Source organism: Myotis nattereri, assembly GCF_964212035.1.
Source record: "Myotis nattereri genome assembly, chromosome: 13".
In the NCBI taxonomy this organism is placed as follows: Eukaryota; Metazoa; Chordata; class Mammalia; order Chiroptera; family Vespertilionidae; genus Myotis; species Myotis nattereri.
In genome coordinates this window covers 57811671-57828171 of record NC_138088.1, presented here as the reverse complement: position 1 = coordinate 57828171, position 16501 = coordinate 57811671, and the positions used below count along the sequence as shown (strand labels likewise).

General features: G+C 55.0%; 1 protein-coding gene and 1 long non-coding RNA gene across 2 annotated transcripts in view; one reads left to right on the top strand and one right to left on the bottom strand.

Moving 5' to 3' along the window:
* Positions 1-369: 369 nt before the first annotated feature.
* On the bottom strand, positions 370-5927 carry LOC308528806. The gene is made up of 3 exons (XR_013996734.1): positions 5853-5927; positions 4923-5045; positions 370-446 (listed from the first exon to the last, which is right to left on the bottom strand). It is a non-coding gene; the product is annotated as an uncharacterized lncRNA (long non-coding RNA).
* Positions 5928-6189: 262 nt separating this feature from the next.
* The window catches only part of MGMT (O-6-methylguanine-DNA methyltransferase), a 156283-nt gene continuing 145971 nt past the window's right edge, over positions 6190-16501 (top strand). Inside the window, exon 1 of the mRNA XM_081105395.1 lies at positions 6190-6292. The gene's annotated coding sequence lies outside the window, so the exon portion shown is untranslated. The remainder of the gene's footprint in view (positions 6293-16501) is intronic.

The window sequence follows — 16501 nt, the reverse complement described above, 5'->3', positions numbered from 1 at the left end:
TGCAGGATCTGCCTGTGTCCAGCGCCACGCTTCACACCTCCGCGGGCGGCCGGCCTTCATCTCTCTTCATTCCCGCTCTCTCGTCTTGGTGCCGATGTGTCACGAAACCCAGTGGCACAGGCACGCAGGGCCCGCTGCGTCCTTCCCTGGGTGTTTCCAGCCCCTCCCGGTGCCCCCCTTTCCTTCCGTGCACCCCGCTGCCACCCATCACAATGCCAAGCAGCCTCTCCCCTCTCCTTCTCGTGCTGAGTGTGGGCTTTGTTACTTTATTTCAATGCCGGGGTTAGAGAACAATTAATGAGTTCAGTGTCCTGCTACCATTTTTTAAATATTTTCTGCTCCTGAGAATCTTCGAGGCAGAACTACGCAGGTGCACACAAGAGCCTCTTCTCACTAAGCTGCAGAGTCTGAGCTGGCCTTTGATGGATGCTTTCTGGTCCGCGTCTCTAAAGAGCCAATTTTTCAAGGTGGGGGGGGGGGGGAGAGAGACAGAGGGAGAGGAGAGAGAGAGAGAGAGAGAGAGAGAGAGAGAGAGAGAGAGAGAGAGAAATTTCAATGGAGAGAAAACAGGTAATTTAATAAATACATTTAGGCACAAATGAAACCACCTGTGCTTGGTCTGGGTCCTGCATGAGCCCCCCTCAGGTTAGGAGAGGTACTTTCCCTCGGAAGATTGGATTATTTTTGAATCCCACTTATTCCACTAAATTGAGTGCCACATTATGAAATCCATTTCAACTTTTATGGACATCCCGCCTCCTCCGGGGGCTTCTTTAGGCATTTGGTTTATTGGGGAAGAATCGTTTATTTCCTGCAACGACGCCCACGGTGCTGGCACATTACAGCACAGAAAATAAGCCACAGCATTCATGTCTGATTGCCCAACAGCATCCGCTCCCATGATTTTCTTAAAATAATGGAAAATGGTAGACGATGACATTCCCAGGGCAGGCTAGGAGATCCTGGCATATCTAATCAAAATGTTATCACCCCAGAAACATATTCGTAATATGACCTTTGGCAGCCGCTTCTTCGTGAAGAAATCCTTTCAAAACAGCCACCATTTCCAACCAAGCGCTGGGGCCCTGAGGAAATTCAGGGAGGAGAAATTGCATTTGCCAGGAAAGAGACTCCCTTGGCCTGCGGAGCTCACCAGGACCCTCGCTCCGTTGTCTTAAACTGTCCAAGTTGGACTCCTTTTGGATTTTTGAATGATTCGGAAAAGATGCTTTCATCAACAGCTCCGTCAGCCGCAGCGTCGCTATTTCCCGAGAGCAGCCCAGGGAGTGGCGGAGAATTTCTCGGGAAGCCAGAGAGAGCCACCCAGAGTGAGCTGCCGGGCTGCTGACCCAGGGAATGAAAATGGAAATTCTCTCCTAGTCTCCTCCTTCCGCCCCGCGCGGCCCCAGCCTGTTGCCTGGGCGCATCCTGAGGACATAGGATCCCATTTCAGAAATATTCCGACATTATCTACGTGGAAGTTTGAAAAATTGTCTAAACCTCCCAGCACATTCGAGCACACGGTTTCACGCGGCCATCGCGAAGCCCATTTGCACTGATGCGAGAGGCAGGCCCGAGCCCCATCCCGACAGCTTCATTTCTGAAAACGTTCTTGTGGCTAATGAGGTTAGGGGAGCCTGCCCCCTTCTTCCCCACAGCTCCTCCCCCCTCCCCCCCCCCCCCCCCCCGCAGGCCCCCAGCACAGGGCCACGGCTGCAGGCTGTGTACGAAGGAACAAATAATCAGGAAAAAAAGAAGTTGGCAAAAGAAGCTTTAGCTGGCAGAACCGAAGGGAAATGAGACATGGAGGATCTGAGAAGTGCAAGGTAAGGCAGGGGGAACCATTAAAAATGAGGGCTCGTCTCGGCCAGAGAGCAGAAAGGCAACGGCTGGGATGTGTAGACTTCTGCAGAGATCCAGGCTCAATGCACAAATGGCAAAGCACACTGAATCAAAAGTGACCTTTCCCATTACTGTCACCTAGAGATTCTATTCATCTAGGGGCCTGTTTACTCTAGAATTAGCCCACAGACGGGGGCCCGGAGTAACTGTGAGACTAATGGGTCCAAAATCACCTTTACTTTCCGCGTCAGGCTTTTTCCGATCTATTTTTATTGCGCGAGCATGGGTAGATGCCAAAGCGATACTATTTCTGGCTTGTTAATAATCAAGCTACATTTCCCCAATCATTGGCATGCTCAAGCTCTGCAAATGAAAATCAAATTTGCAAGAAGCAACACATTCAGGGAAGTCAGATCCGCTATTCCCGTCTCAGACCCGAGAAAGACAAGTTTTTAATCAGCAGTCAACTCTGCAGTCTTTGGAGTTGGTTTAAACTAAGTCAGCAACTCTGATTCTTTTATTTGAAGAACAAATAGCAAGATAAAATCCCTAAGCCCTAGAAATACACCATCATCACTTGCCACCAAAAGATTTTAAATTCCTCAATTCAAAAATGCTAACAGTCTTTTTTTTCTGGCTCTCTTTCTCGCTCCCTCCCTTCATGCCTCCTGCTCTGCTCTCTCTCTCTCTCTCTCTCTCTCTCTCTCTCTCTCTCTCTCTCTCCTTTCTTCCTTTCCCCTCCCTAATCCTATATTCGGAGGAATTGAGAATATTCTTAGAAAACATTGAACCTTGGGGATCAGTAACTCCACACAAGTAAGTCCCAGTGCTACCATTTCGTAGCTGAGTAGCTGTGCACAAGTAATCTGACCTCTTTCCTCCTCAGTCTCCTCACTGTAAAATGGGTACAATGATGCTCATCTCACAAATCTATGAGTTTTTTTTTTATGTTTTTCTTGATTTCAAAGAAGGAGGAAGAGGGAAAGAGAGATAAAAACATCAATGATGAGAAAGAATCACGGATCGATCGGCTGCCTCCTGCACGCCCCCTATTGGGGATCAAACCCACAACCCAGGCATGTGCCCTGACCCGGAATTTAACCCTGACCTCCTGGTTCATAGGTTGACGCTCAACCACTGAGCACACTGGCTAGGCAAAGCTGTGAGATTTTAAAAGGATAACACGAGTAAAGACAGGTAGCACAGTGCCCGGGTACACTTGTATTACTCAAGACTCGATTACAAAAACAACTCAAACTTGTTTATTCAAATAAAATAATTCACTGTCACACAGACATGAGAAGTGCAGGGATGGCCACCTTCAGATCAGGCTGGATCCAGGGGCTCAACAGTGCGGGCTGGGGCCTTCCTCTCTATCTCCATGGGAGCCCCTCCCGGCAAAGATGGCTATGATGGCCCTGGAGCCACATGGTCCCTGCTGGGCCAGCAGAGCTTCGTCTGCAATGGCTGTTGGTGAAACAGATGGAGGGACCACTCCTAGGACCTCACCCTCTCATTCCTGACTCCCCAGATTACCTAGCAGACAATGGGAAGCTGGGACAGACGGCCAGCGCCCCGTCGGCACCATAGCTCTGCTGCCCACGTGTCTGGGGCTCTTCCCAGTTTTGCCTCCTCGTGTTATTTTAAATCAGTGCCCTGGGGCGAGATGGCGCAGTCCCCTCGGAAGGGACACACTGCCTGCCCTTCCCAGATTGATATCTGGGGTCTGAGACAGAGCACCTGCATGGGGGGCTTCCCTGTCTTGGTTCTCATTTGTCGTCTCCCAGGCAGAGCAGACGGGGACAGAGCGCAGTCTCAGCATCCAAACCCCCATGTCTCTTGCATTAATTTCCAAGTCACAGTGAGCCAGGTGCTTCTGCTCACCCCGCAGGCAGGGGCGGCGGAGACCCCCTCCTCCGGGCGCCCGGGCGCACTTCACACCACTTACAAGACTCTGCCCAAACCGCAGGCAGCGTGTTACCAGCAGAGCCCTTCCCGAAAATGGATCAAAAACACTTGGTAATGAGTGTAGGAGCCTCTTTCCGAAAGGCCAACATCCAAGGAAACCCCCCACCCGAGCCATCCACAGCCAGACAGCCCAAGGCAGGCCGGGGGCTCCCCCAAAGCACAAGGCCTCCTCTGAGCCCGTGGACCCCCACACACACCGGAAGCTGCACTTACTCGCTCGTCGACCTGTGTTATGTACACTGTCCGGTGGTCAGTTCTCTAATGTCGCCACATTTTGGAAAGACGAGCCAGGTCAGATCCGCGGTGGTCTCTCTCCAATGGTGACGGGGCCGGGACCCACATCCCACAATCAACACTGGCCCTTACCTGGTGCGGGCCTTTCCCGTGATAGAAGCCCATGAGGTTCATGTTCTCTTTCAGGCCTTTCCTGCATCGTCCCCTCAACCCAAGCAGATATCCTGGCTGCTCCACGGGTGAGCTTCGTGTGGCCATGCATGCTCTTGGCTCCTTGGGGATGCTGCCCAGGCTGCACACCCACAAAGATGGCGCTAGCAATGCTGATAATAGCGCACAGAGACACCTGGCACCTGCTCCTGGTCCTGAGGGGCCCACTTCCCTGCTCCAGACCGCCCCCAGAGGCCCTCACCTGTCGGAACCCGCTGGGGCTGCACCAGCCAGGGCTGGCTCTTGGCTCCAGCCTTTATAGGAACCGGGGGCTGAGAAAATCAATTGTGTTAATCGGGGAGCCTCCACTGGAGATGCTATCCAAAAACTGTATGTAAAACACCGACAGTGGCAAGCTCCCCGACATGTTTCTTTTGTTACGTGGCCCTGGCACGTTTGTCCAGAGTTCGGGGGCTTTCAAACCACACAAGGTTTTATGTGATCGTTACAAAATCCCCTCTTTTCCCCGAGGCAGGGTAGTGGGGATTAAGTTTGACTGCTGAAGACAGCTTTGTTGTAAATGGTCTCATGTCACAAAAGTAGCTGGGAAGGAGGCTTATTACACGCATTTCTTGGGCTGCAGATCATTGGAAGCAAAAACACGTCGTGTTCATCTGTTTAACGTGAAAGGTAACTATTTGGATGTTTAAAGAGGAGATGCAAATTACCGTTGTTCCCGCGGTCCAGAGGAGCCGGGCTGGTCTTGAGGACACGCTGGGAGGCCCGTGAAGAAGACGAGGGAAGTGAGGACAGGAGGCTGGGGCTGTCCACCGCTTCTGCGAAAGTCCTTCCTGGGAACCAGTGTCCGGAGGACGGGATGGGATTTGTTAATACACGACGGGAACCCCCAGAGGCCCCTGGCCCGTCTGGTGCCAGGCTGTCACTCGGCAGGTAGAGAAGGCAGGTGCCCTCACAGAACCAGGCTGACGGGCCCAGCCCAGCCTCCTCACCTGTGCCCCTGGCACACCTGGCGGGCTCCTTGGGGTGGCACTATGCTTATGTTGCTTTAACAAGAGGAAGCACCTGTGGGGGAGTGTGTGGTGGGATGGGACCGGGACCAAGGCATGGGGGAGCTTTGAGAAAACGACTTGAGCTTTTGGAAATTATCACCGAGGAGGGAAGAATGTGCCAGGAAGTGCCGGAAGTGTGGGTTTCAGTTCTGCTCACTGTGGAGACACCACAGCTCAGTCTCAGGCTTTAGCAGGTCTAGTCCTGGGGCCAGGGTGGGGCTCTGAGACCTCACCTTGGCTGCTGAGCCTGGAACCCCTTGTGAGGGCATCTGCAGGGTCCTTCGATCTCCCCACCCAGGGCAACTGGGTCCCCGCAGCAGGGCCAGGCCCAGGCGCAGGCGCCTCACCTGGATGCCACCCTCTCCTCTCCCTTCCTCATGCACCCCGGGACATCACATCATCCACCTCCCTAGCCGCTGGATCACCAAACTGCCTTCTGTCCTGCCCCTGGATCAGAGGCGACAACAGCTCGCCTCACTTTATTAATAGCTCAGGGGTTCATGTTAAAGTACTATCCAGATGAAAAGAAAAGTACTGTTCATGCATTAACTGTGAACTGCCCCACAACACGCTCCTCAGGACACCTACAGGCATCCTAACTTGATTTTGTTGTTATTTTCCTCTGTGAGGCTGCTCAAAGCGGCATCAGCCCGGGCGCCGCACTGCGCATGCTCCGAGCCCCCCCACCCCTCCCCGACGCTCAGGGCGGGGAGGCGGTGCCCGCGCTCGGCCCCGCCCCTGCCTGCGCCTCGGGTTCCTCCGTCCAGGCCCCGCCCCGCCCTGAGTCCCGCCCCCGAGCGCGTTCCGGCCCCGCCCCCGCGAGCCCGCGTCTCACTTCCCGCGAGCCCAGGCCCCGCCCCCCCAGCCCCGCCCCCGAGAACGGCCTGGCCCCGCCCCCGAGCGCCTGCGTCCCCTTCCCGCGACTGCAGGCCCCGCCCCCGCGCCCGGACTTGCCCAGGCAGCCCTGGCTCCCAGACCATCTTGCTCCCCTGCGCTCCCAGCCGCTCAGGTCGGCGCCTTGGGCTTCGGTGAGTGTCCGGCTGCCTCCCTCCTGCCCACGTTCAGGGCTCGCCCAGAGGAGGGCGGGCGTCTGCAGCCCGTGGGGCGGCTCAGCCCCGAGTGGCCTGCGGGCTCCCTCATCTCACTGGCCTGGGGGAGCCCGCCCTGCCCCCACCCACACGCATGGGCCCAGGTAGGCCCAGGTGTGTCCAGGTGTGCTCAGGGGTGCACACGTGTGCCCTGTTTGCCCTGGTGTCCAGGACCAGGTCTCACTGCAGTGACCGCGGCTTGGTGTGGGCACCTGGCCGTCCCTGTCCAACCTCCAGGTGGCAACACCTTCACGCCAGCACTGCCCACCCAGCTGCCCTGCCCTGCTCACCAGCGCCAGGGGGCCCGCCGCTCCCCTTTAGCTCCCAGGAAGCTTCCAGAAGCCCCTCGGGCCTCTCCTTGTGCAGACTTCCAGTCCTGTCTTGTGTGAGGCAGGTGGAGAGGAGGACCAGGTAGGGTCCCCGTTAGCTGCTGGGTTTGTATACATCACACACCGTAGCCTCCATGGGCACCTGGAGTGACAGGTGGCCTGAGAGCCATCGGCACCGGCCCATCATTCCCAAGTGTGGATAATGCAGGAGAGCAGCCCTACCCTCGCACCCCCCATGCCGGGCTCCTAACTGTCCGGATCTCGGGGTGGGGGACTGGGGGTGGGGGGGCCGAGGCCTCGGCCCAGGAGCCGGCTTTCTGTCCTGGTAGGGAGCACAGTTTGTGTGGGCGAGCACAGCTTTTGCCTGGTTGGGTGGACCATTACCCGAGAGGGGCCACAGCTGGTGGAGGTAGAAGGCGAAGCTGTTGAAGGCAAAGAGCGAAGAACTGGCCTGGTTATTCACGTGGAACCTGTGGCGTCTCTGAGCAAGGCTTCCCCTCCCCATCCCCAGACAAGATGGGAGATGGTTTGGTGTCCTCCCAAGTCCGCCATGGACTAGACCTGGGGTGGGAACCTTTTCTCTGCCAAGGGCCTTGGGATATTTATAGCATCATCCACGGGCCATACAGAATGATCAACTTAAAAACTAGCCTGCTCCGTTTGGTTGAACATTTAATTAACACCCCTAATGCCTGGCCCGGCGGGACGCTCCCCACCCCTGGATTAAACGCTCAGGGAGGTGAGAACTACAAAGCAGCCGATGGGATGGCCCAGTGGCGTGTGGGGGTGGGCGGTCCGGGGGTAACCCACATGGCATTGCCCCTGCGACAGTTCACACCAGGCTCACACTTGCTAAGGCCCGCGGTCTGCAAGCAGCAGAGGGCTGGCCTGCCCTGCCCTGCCGGCCTTGCTTCCTGGCTCTGCTCTTGGTGAGGACTGAGCAGTAGGGCTGCGCCTGTGAACATAATTAAAGCATAGTGATTAATCACAAAAACAACACGTAATTATATATGTGTTTTCCGATGGTCTTAGGCGACCCCTGTGAAAGGGTCGTTCGACCCCTAAGGGGTTGCGACCCCCAGGTTGAGAACCGCTGCCTTAGACACTGCATTAAAAGGCTTTGCCTGCAGAGCCCAGCAGACCCAGGTAGCCCTCGCTGCTCCTGTTCCGCTGCTGGGATCCTCAGACATTCCTTGTTCTCTCTGTTTTGGGTCCAACTGGCCTCACGGGGCCTGGTCTTCCACTTGGGCCCCTGTCCCAGGTTCCCCGCACGCCTGTCCGTCCTGCAGACGGAAGGAGGGAGGCCAGGCCTGCGGAAGAACCAGCCTTGTGGGCGTTCCCGCCGTTTCTCCTCCTGCCTTCTCAGGAACCCAGCACAGCGTACTGTTCTCAGTATTTCTTAATAACATACACTTACCAAACTACGTTTCATTTCTCTTGCCGTACAGAGGATATTTAGAAGCCAGTGACTCGAACCACCCAGATTGTCCTGTTCCAACTTCCTTTTGGGGGCACCGATGCCCTTTTCCAGTTGCGGGTCTTTTCTCCTGTGTAGAAAAGGAAAGGAAGCAGAAGCACACTTTCTGAACTCTTTCCTGTGGTCATCTGCTCCCACCTCTCAGGTCATCTTCCTGTGGTCGTCTGCTCCCACCTGTCAGGTCATCTTCCTGTGGTCATCTGCTCCCACCTGTCAGGTCATCTTCACATGTCACTCTGACCCCGGCTGACGCCCTTGCCTGGCGTAGACTTCCTCCTCTAAGTGCATGAACCCCGAGGGTCCCGACTTCCTGTGAGTGTCTCTGCTCACTGCAGGTGGGCACACTGGGCTCTGGGCTCTGGGAGGCCTTGAGCTCCGTGGGCCTCTGTCACAGTCCCCCCGACCCTGTTTACGGGGATGGGAGCTTCTGACTCAGCTACTTTCTGAAAGAGATGGGGTGTTATCATAGAATATGATTTAAAGACAACCTGAAGGATGGTACAGTCAGACACATAAACGACAGTATTACCACTGAGTGGGAGTGGACCGTGTGCCGGTGTTTTCATGTGTACGCGCGATAAACGAGCCACCCCACGCCCCGTTCTTGGTGTGAAGTGAGTGTGTGTGGTTCATCTGCAAGGGGTGTATTCAGGAGGCCGGTTCCCTTGGTTGATCGTTGTCCTCATTCTGCTAGTTCTGGGGGCCTGTCTGGGCACAGGCAGACTCAGTGTTGTAGACAAATCCTGCGGGATGTATGTTCTGCGACGTTCGGGTAACTGCCCCGTATCTGTTGGTCAGTGGAGCGAAAGAGTCTAGGTTTCTTGACTTAGGAAAGGTAACAGTGGTAGAAAGCTTCTATAGGAGGGCCATAGGGTTTGGGGAAACCGCATAATGAATATATGGAATACAGTGAGTAACTGTTCTTTATATGGCTGTTAAAGTGAACTGTCTAAGAAGAGGAATGAATCACTTTTGTGACCTTTTGTAACCTTTGCAGGGATCGAGTGGTCCGGGCTGCTCTGGCTCACGTGTAAATCTGTCACAAGCAGTGTCTTGCCAAAGTGTATAGTCCCTGGAAGTGACTCCAGTCTGGGGCAGCCACCCTCCTGTCTGCTCCAGGCAAACAGCTCAATAGTCTGGCCCCGGGGCCGCAGGCACAGCGGTCACGCCCTCGCCCATGGGTGCAATGCTGAAATTTGTGGGGTGTTTGGTTTTTTTTTTTTGTACCACAAGTTGCTTTCTTTTAGATTGGGGGCTAGCCAGAGGAGTGGGCGTCTCCAGGGAGGGTGGAGGCCTCCTGTCCCCTCCCGCCCACCTGGGAGAAACTCCTGTGGCCTGTGATGCAGCTGCGGTAAAACCAGTTACACATTCGACAGACACACTTCCTGACGGTTGTCGCATTTGTTCTCGTGTGTGTACCTGTGTCACCGCGCAAGGAACTGTGAGAGAGCGCTCAGTGCCCACTGTGTTCACTGTACTCCTTGGAAAATTTTCTTGTTAGAATAATTTCCTGCCCGTGTCACTTGTGAAGTCAGCGGAGTATCCAACCCCGGCGCTATGGCCCATTCCCAGAAGTCCAGGGCCAGCCGGAATGTGCAGTCCACCAATGGCAGCGCTCGGAAAAGCAGGCTCTTGTTAAATCTATTTGTTTTTATGATAGACATCGATCTGCCCGTCGCAATAATGCATTTATGGGCATTTTTCTGCAAGCACAGCGCTGGTGGCAGTTTTTACTGACAAATTGAGTCGTATGATAGTAGTTTAAGCAACTCTTGCCTTATGGACAGATTGGGCAATTCCGGCACCGCCCGCTCAGAGGTATGGAGATGGGGGAAGAGAGGGAGCTGAGTCTCAGGCAACAAAGGGGATTGGACATTTCAATGTGGAAATGCAATAAATACGTGGTAGGTATTTGTCATTTCTTTGAAAACTTTTAGCTACAGCTGACTCCCCAGTCAAAAGGACTGAACATAGGGACCCCTTTCAGATGTTGACCATCTCTGGTGTCATTCGTGAGAGCCACCCCTGGAACGGGGGACCTGTCGCTCTCCTCGGAGTGGTGTGGCCATGAGCATAGGGGAGCGGTGTCCGCGCCCTGCTGGCGTCAGAATTGCCAGGGCGCTGCTGGAAAACATAGGCTATTGGCAGACCTGCCGGATCAGGAGCTGGGGCCCTGAATCTCTGCCAGCTCTCCAGGAGGGTCTAGCAAGCCCTAACATTGGCACACCTGCAGGGAGCCTGGCGTGGCCCAGAAGGAGTGCTCTCCACCCGACGGGCCCCAGCTCCCCTCCCAGAGGGATCCATTCCCAGGTGGCGTTCTCGGGTGCCTGCGCCTGTGGATCTAGGTGCGTGGTTTTGTAACTCCTCGGGGACGTGTGAATCTCTTCAAATTGCAAGCCGAACATGTTATCACAGCATTACGGTTTCTGGGCTTGTGGTTCTGACAGAAGATGCAGATGTTACCAAAACTTGGGCGTGAGGTTGGCAAACGCAGGTTAGGCCTGGACAGCCACATCAGATCTCACCCCGAGATGAGAGGAGGGGAGGTGCCGTTTCCTAGTTGGGTGACTTTGGGCAACTGTTAAACCCCCAGCTGCGTCATCTGTTGGATGAAGGTGATCATACTTACGTATTCTGTCTACCTGGACAAGTATAAGCACATGGAATAAGAAATGAATAGTTTCTGATGTATGAATTACTGTCTGGATAGAAATCTTAATTTGAAACCACAGTCCTGTAAAAAGGATGAAATTGTAATTGGAAAAAGGTGAGGAACCAGTCAGCATCCTTGTCTCCCTCTGGTCCAATCAGAATCCTTGTTTCCCTCTGGTCCAATCAGCATCCTTGTCTCCCTCTGGTCCAATCAGCATCCTTGTTTCCCTCTGGTCCAATCAGCACCCTTGTCTCCCTCTGGTCCAATCAGAATCCTTGTTTCCCTCCGGTTCAGTCAGCATTTTTGTCTCCCTCTGGTCCAATCAGCATCCTTGTCTCCCTCTGGTCCAATCAGAATCCTTGTTTCCCTCCAGTTCAGTCAGCATCTTTGTTCCCCTCTGGTCCAATCAGCATCCTTGTTTCCCTCCAGTCCCGTCGGCATCATTTTACAGATTTACACATAACCCACAACCTCATTTGGGACAGATAACACGGGGTTAAGAGTGCAGGCTCTGGGAACAGAGCTTAAGTTTGGACCTGCTTCCACTAGTTACTATCTGTGACCTTGAGTAAAGTCACTTAATCTTTCCAGGCCTTGGTTTCTCCAAAAATAAGACAGATGACACCACCATTTATAAGCTGCCGTGGACTACCGGGCGGGAGCACATCTGGTGATCAGACCAGACTCGGCACAGGGCGAGTCCTGAATAATCCTCAGTGACGCTGTTAGTTCAGAGTCACAAAACTGTTTGGTGGAGGCAGGAGGAGTAGAGATAGGGTCCCGGCTACTGCTCCCACCTCCCTCGTGTCTGATTCCAGGGGCTCATGGACCTCGGTCTGGTCGGGAGGAGGACGTAGCTCAGTGCTAACTCGCTGGGTTTCTGAAATAGCCTTTGTGTCTAAGGAAGTGGTTTCTCTGCGGTGTCTGTTCTGTACAGTGGACATTACTGGGAGCTGCCAAAGTGCTTTCCGCTCAGGTGGCACTGTTCCGAGCGCTCAGGTATGCCAGGCCGCTGACAAGCTTACGGGGCCTGGGCTTAGAACCGGCAAGCGGGCTTCGTGCGCATTTCCCAGTGGGCACTGCCAGTTGCTGACAGCCCCCAGCCCCTGCCTCTGGAAGGCTTGACGTTAACCGTCTGTTAAATTGAAAGAACTTCCCAAAGGACCACACACAAAATCTGACACTGGCAGTGGCCACGAACCAGCAGTGACACCGCATGCTGACAGCATTTCCCCATGTGTGACTGCTCACACCACCGTGTGGGGGTTGCGTGGTCCATCAAGTAGGCTTTGTCAAGACTAGAACCTCTACGATAGTTGTGTGTGTGTGTCTGTGTGTGTGTGTGTGTGTGTGTGTGTGTGTCAATGGGTCTTATGTAGGGGTATCTCTTTACCTTCATATAATGGTTGGGCCTGGTAGAGTTACTCAAGCTCCAGAAGATTCTGGCCGGTGTGACAATGATATTGCTCATAGTAACACTGAAGGCTTCCTGTGCTGGGTGCTTGCACAGACCGACTTACCGCGTCCTTACCCTCCGCCCTCCGACGACATAGGCACCGTTAGCATCTCGGTTTAGCCTGGGAGGAGACTGGCCCTGGGAGCGTGAGTGACCTGCGTGGCCCATGGGGACAGGAGGAGGGCTCTGAGCCCAGCCAGGTGGATTTGTAGCCTCGTGCAGGCTTTTAACCACCCATCATGCCAGGCTGCCTCCGTAACGGTGACACGGGAAGCTGCTGGAGGTCCTTCTGGGGCAAGATGTGGCAAAGATAAACACATAGCTGTGTCCTGTACATTTTCTAGCACCAGTGTGACCAGGCATCATCCCTGGCATCTTGGGGAGAGCAGTGCCCCCACGGGGGCCCTGCTTGAGGGTGCTGAGGACGGGCCACTCCAGGGGAGGGCTGGGCGCAGTGAGGCCGTGGTGGCGTGAGGCCTCGGTGGCGCGAGACCGGACCTGTGGCCTTGCCCTTCATGGAAAGCGTTCGTGTACACCCCTCCTTGTTTGAGGGGGGCGCGGCTCGGTGAGGGTGGGTGCCAGAGGAAGGAGGTGGAGCATCCTGAGTGCCAGCCAAATGGGTGTGGGTGGTCTTGGTCTGATGTTGGCCCGAGTCCCCACTGACCTGGCCTGGGGTCAAGGAAAGGGCACGTGGAGGCCGCTGGCCCTGCAGACCTTTGTACACTCCAGCGGTGGTCAAAGCCAGACTCGGCGAAGGCCCTGAGAAGTGAGCTTCCAAGTCCCGGTGCCCTGACCTTGTCACCTAGCTCAAGGGCGTGCGGGTGTGGGACGACGGAGTCGGAGGAGGGTGCGGAGGTGTCCATAGCTCGGCACCTAATCGAGGTGTCCTCGGTGTTTGCAGCTGCTCTTATGAGTGAGGCGGCCACACTCCAGCGGGACTTCCTAGAAGGCTGGGCGAAGAAAAGAAATGATGTATTTCCCAAAGTTGCTGAGTTTAGCCAGCGATCCCAGGGAAAGCCCAGGTGTGCTATTCTTTATTGTGCAGAAGAATTTGTTTCTGTCAGCCTTGTCTTAGCATCAGAGGGGCTGTCGAGGCAGATGGATGCGCTGAGCTCCAGGCATGTTTGCTGATGGCCGCGTTCCCACACCATCGCCCACGTTCTTGTCCGCCATGGTGCCAGCAGTTTACCCGGACGTGGGCCTTTAGATGCTAAAATAGGGCCCGGGGGGCCAGGGTGCTTTGTTACTCAGACACTCTGATTCCAGGGACCTCCGTGACACCTCACTGTCCCCCTACTGTTAGCTTGAATCCACAGGAGATGGAGTCATAATTCGTTGAGGGTTTTATTCCCTACAAAAGTATAGGCTTAAAGACTTCCTCTTAACTTTTAAAAAAATTTGTTTATTGCTGCCGCTGGTGTGATTAGAGCATCTCCCGGAGTCTTGTTTCATTTCCCTCTGGACTGAGGTCACCTTGCTGGGCTCGTGGCCGTCCCTGCTCAGCTTGTCACCCCGAGAGGCCCGCACAGCTCATGCCTCTCGTTTCCTCGGCGACTTTTCTCCTCTGCGTGTTGAGATTTCTTCTTTGGGCCCAACATGCGTTTACTCCTGTCCATTGAGTATCACAGCAACTAAAGCAGGATGGATTCCGGGAGGTTAAATAAATACTCTTTTCTGTTGCCCTAAAGAAGTGTTCTAGTAGTTTCTGCATTGAAGCGTGTGCGTCGCGATCCCGTGGAAACTCCCGATGACGCGTGGGGAACCCGGATCACGGCTGCGCGTTCCTGATCCGGGTTGGCTGCTGGGTGCTCGTTAGTACCTGCACTTGATTCTGTGTGACCCGGTGACAGGACACGGGCCCCGGCTACCTTCTTCAGGGTCACCTTCTGGAAGCCGCTGGGAAGGGGCACGTTCTCCGCGTTGGGCCAGGCCACTTCCGTTCACCTCTCAGACTTGGGGCTGCCCCTTGGGGTACAGAGCAACGTGCACGTGGCCTCTAGATTTAGACGGTGAGTCTTCACATCTCATACCCTCCACCGCCGGGAGGAAGCTGCCGGCTGCAGCCTCCGTGGCCTCGGGTGCTTTGGCCTCTCTTGTCCATGCAGCCGCTTCCCGCCTCTGCCCTGAGGGCACGGGACAAGCCTCCTGGGGACGCTAACCTGCTCCCGACCGAGCACACGGCGCATCACAGGGAGGCCCCGGCCGCGGACACGGGGCACCCGGGACATGGGTGAGGGACAGTCAGCCGCTTCTCGCTCCCCCTCCTTCCGCCGAAGGCCGGGTCTAGAACTGCCTCAGGGAAACCTCCTACCCGCCAGGTCCCAGATGGAATGAGCCTCAGAGACTCATCCTGACTCGCTTCAGCCCGTTCCCCACCTCCGTCCGGCACGTTCTCTAGAAGCCTGTGCATCGTGCTGTGCTCTGTCAGTGAGTGGGGAGGGGCCTTCTCGGAGCCCCTCACCTCCATGGGGAGCCCACACCAGCTCCCTGCCCGGTGTCTCTTCCAGTCCTCCCACTTCTCAGCTCCTCCAGCAGCCTCTTCAGTCCTAGAATGTCCTCTCCCCAGGGGCCCATCCCACTCCCACCGAGTTTCCGCTCTACTTGTGCGCCTCCATCTCTCGCCGCAGGAAGCCCTGCTAGAAGCTCTCCAGGGCCTGGTGGGGGCTTGTACTGGATGGGGGGCCCAGCGAAGGCTGCCACACACAACTTGCTGAGGACTCTCTGAGCAGCAAGCCGAGCCATTGGCCCCGGGGTTGCAGGAAAGGGAGGCAGCAGGCCAGGCAAGAGACTCCTAGAGGGCCCTGGACGGCGGCCAGGCCGGGGGCTTTTCTGGAGCCAGTGGACGCGCTCGAGTGCACCCAGGCCTGATGGGAAAAGGCCAGGTGAGAGGAGAGACCAGCGCAGGACTGAGCTCAGGCAGGGCTAGGGAGCCAGTCTAGACGTTTGGGTTGGGGTGTTTTCATTGGTTGACTTTTTTCTCAAGGGGTGTCAGTTCAGTCTCCATCCTGCCTGGACCAAGGAGCGGCATGTGGTCATCTCACTGGACACCAACTAGAGCCCTAAGGACCGTGCCGTTTGCTGCTTTTCATGCTAAGATGTCTGAGAACTTCTGGAGGTCTCCGTTGAGTTGGGGACCTAGACATTTCTCACGGCCAGCTGCTGGCCCGCATTTGTCCCAAACTGGCCTGCATTGCATCCGTGGCAGTGGCGGGGGACATGTGGAAGTAGGAGGGTGCTGCATTCACCTCTGCCCCAGGCTCCAGGTCAGTAGGCCCGCGGCACGCATCAGGCGTGTAGGGATTGCTAGGAATGTTGCAGACACATAGCTTGTTACCTTTACCTAAGGATGTTGCCATTCCTGCCGCCTTCTGTGCCCACATCGCCGGGGCCCTGGAACCTGCCTCGGGCCCACCTGTGGCAGGGAGGCTGGGCAGTGCAGGAGCAGCTCGGGTCCCCAGCGTGCCATTAGTATTGAGAAGGCGGATTTGCATTCCCGGTCCCGTTTTACTTATTTATTTACCAGCACGGCTATGTTTGTTGTTTAATTCCATAGCGAGAGTCTCTAAGAATATGATTAACCTTGAGGGTCATCTCATAATGTAATTATTAATGATTGATTCTGTGTACCCTTGGAATCGATGAGAGGCACGCCGGTGTGGCATGCGGTGGGGCTCGAGTCCACCCCTCTCCTCCGTGTGATTCTGTGACAGCACCAGGACCAGTTTATTACCCAGAACTGGTTTGATGGCTCTGAAGTGTATGATTCGTTTGATATAATTATCATGATCTGTGGTGTTTCCTTCTGTGACTGCTGCTCATACGGCCAGTGGTGCTAACGCCGCCTGCCACTAATGGCCAGGGCAGGGGGGTGTCGTAATTGATCTTCCTGGGAGTGCTGTAATGGGAAAACAACCCAGGCTGTTTGAAGTCTATTTTACAAGTGTGCATGGGGCCTTAGGGATGTTATATTGAAAAACCCAATTGTACAGTTACCATGGGAACCCAATTAGAATAGATTGCTAGATTTTTTTGTGTGTGTCTTTCATCTTGACCAAAAATCTAATGTATTTTAAATGTTTTCATATGGAATTGGATTCATACACTGACTTGTTCTTTGTTTTTTTTCTCATTTCCAACTCTAAGCAGAAATAGTGATAAATTCTCTGGTGGAGCTTTGTGGGGAAGTCTAGAGAGATTTAATCAGATTTTTGTGGAGAAGTCTGTACCAGTGGTG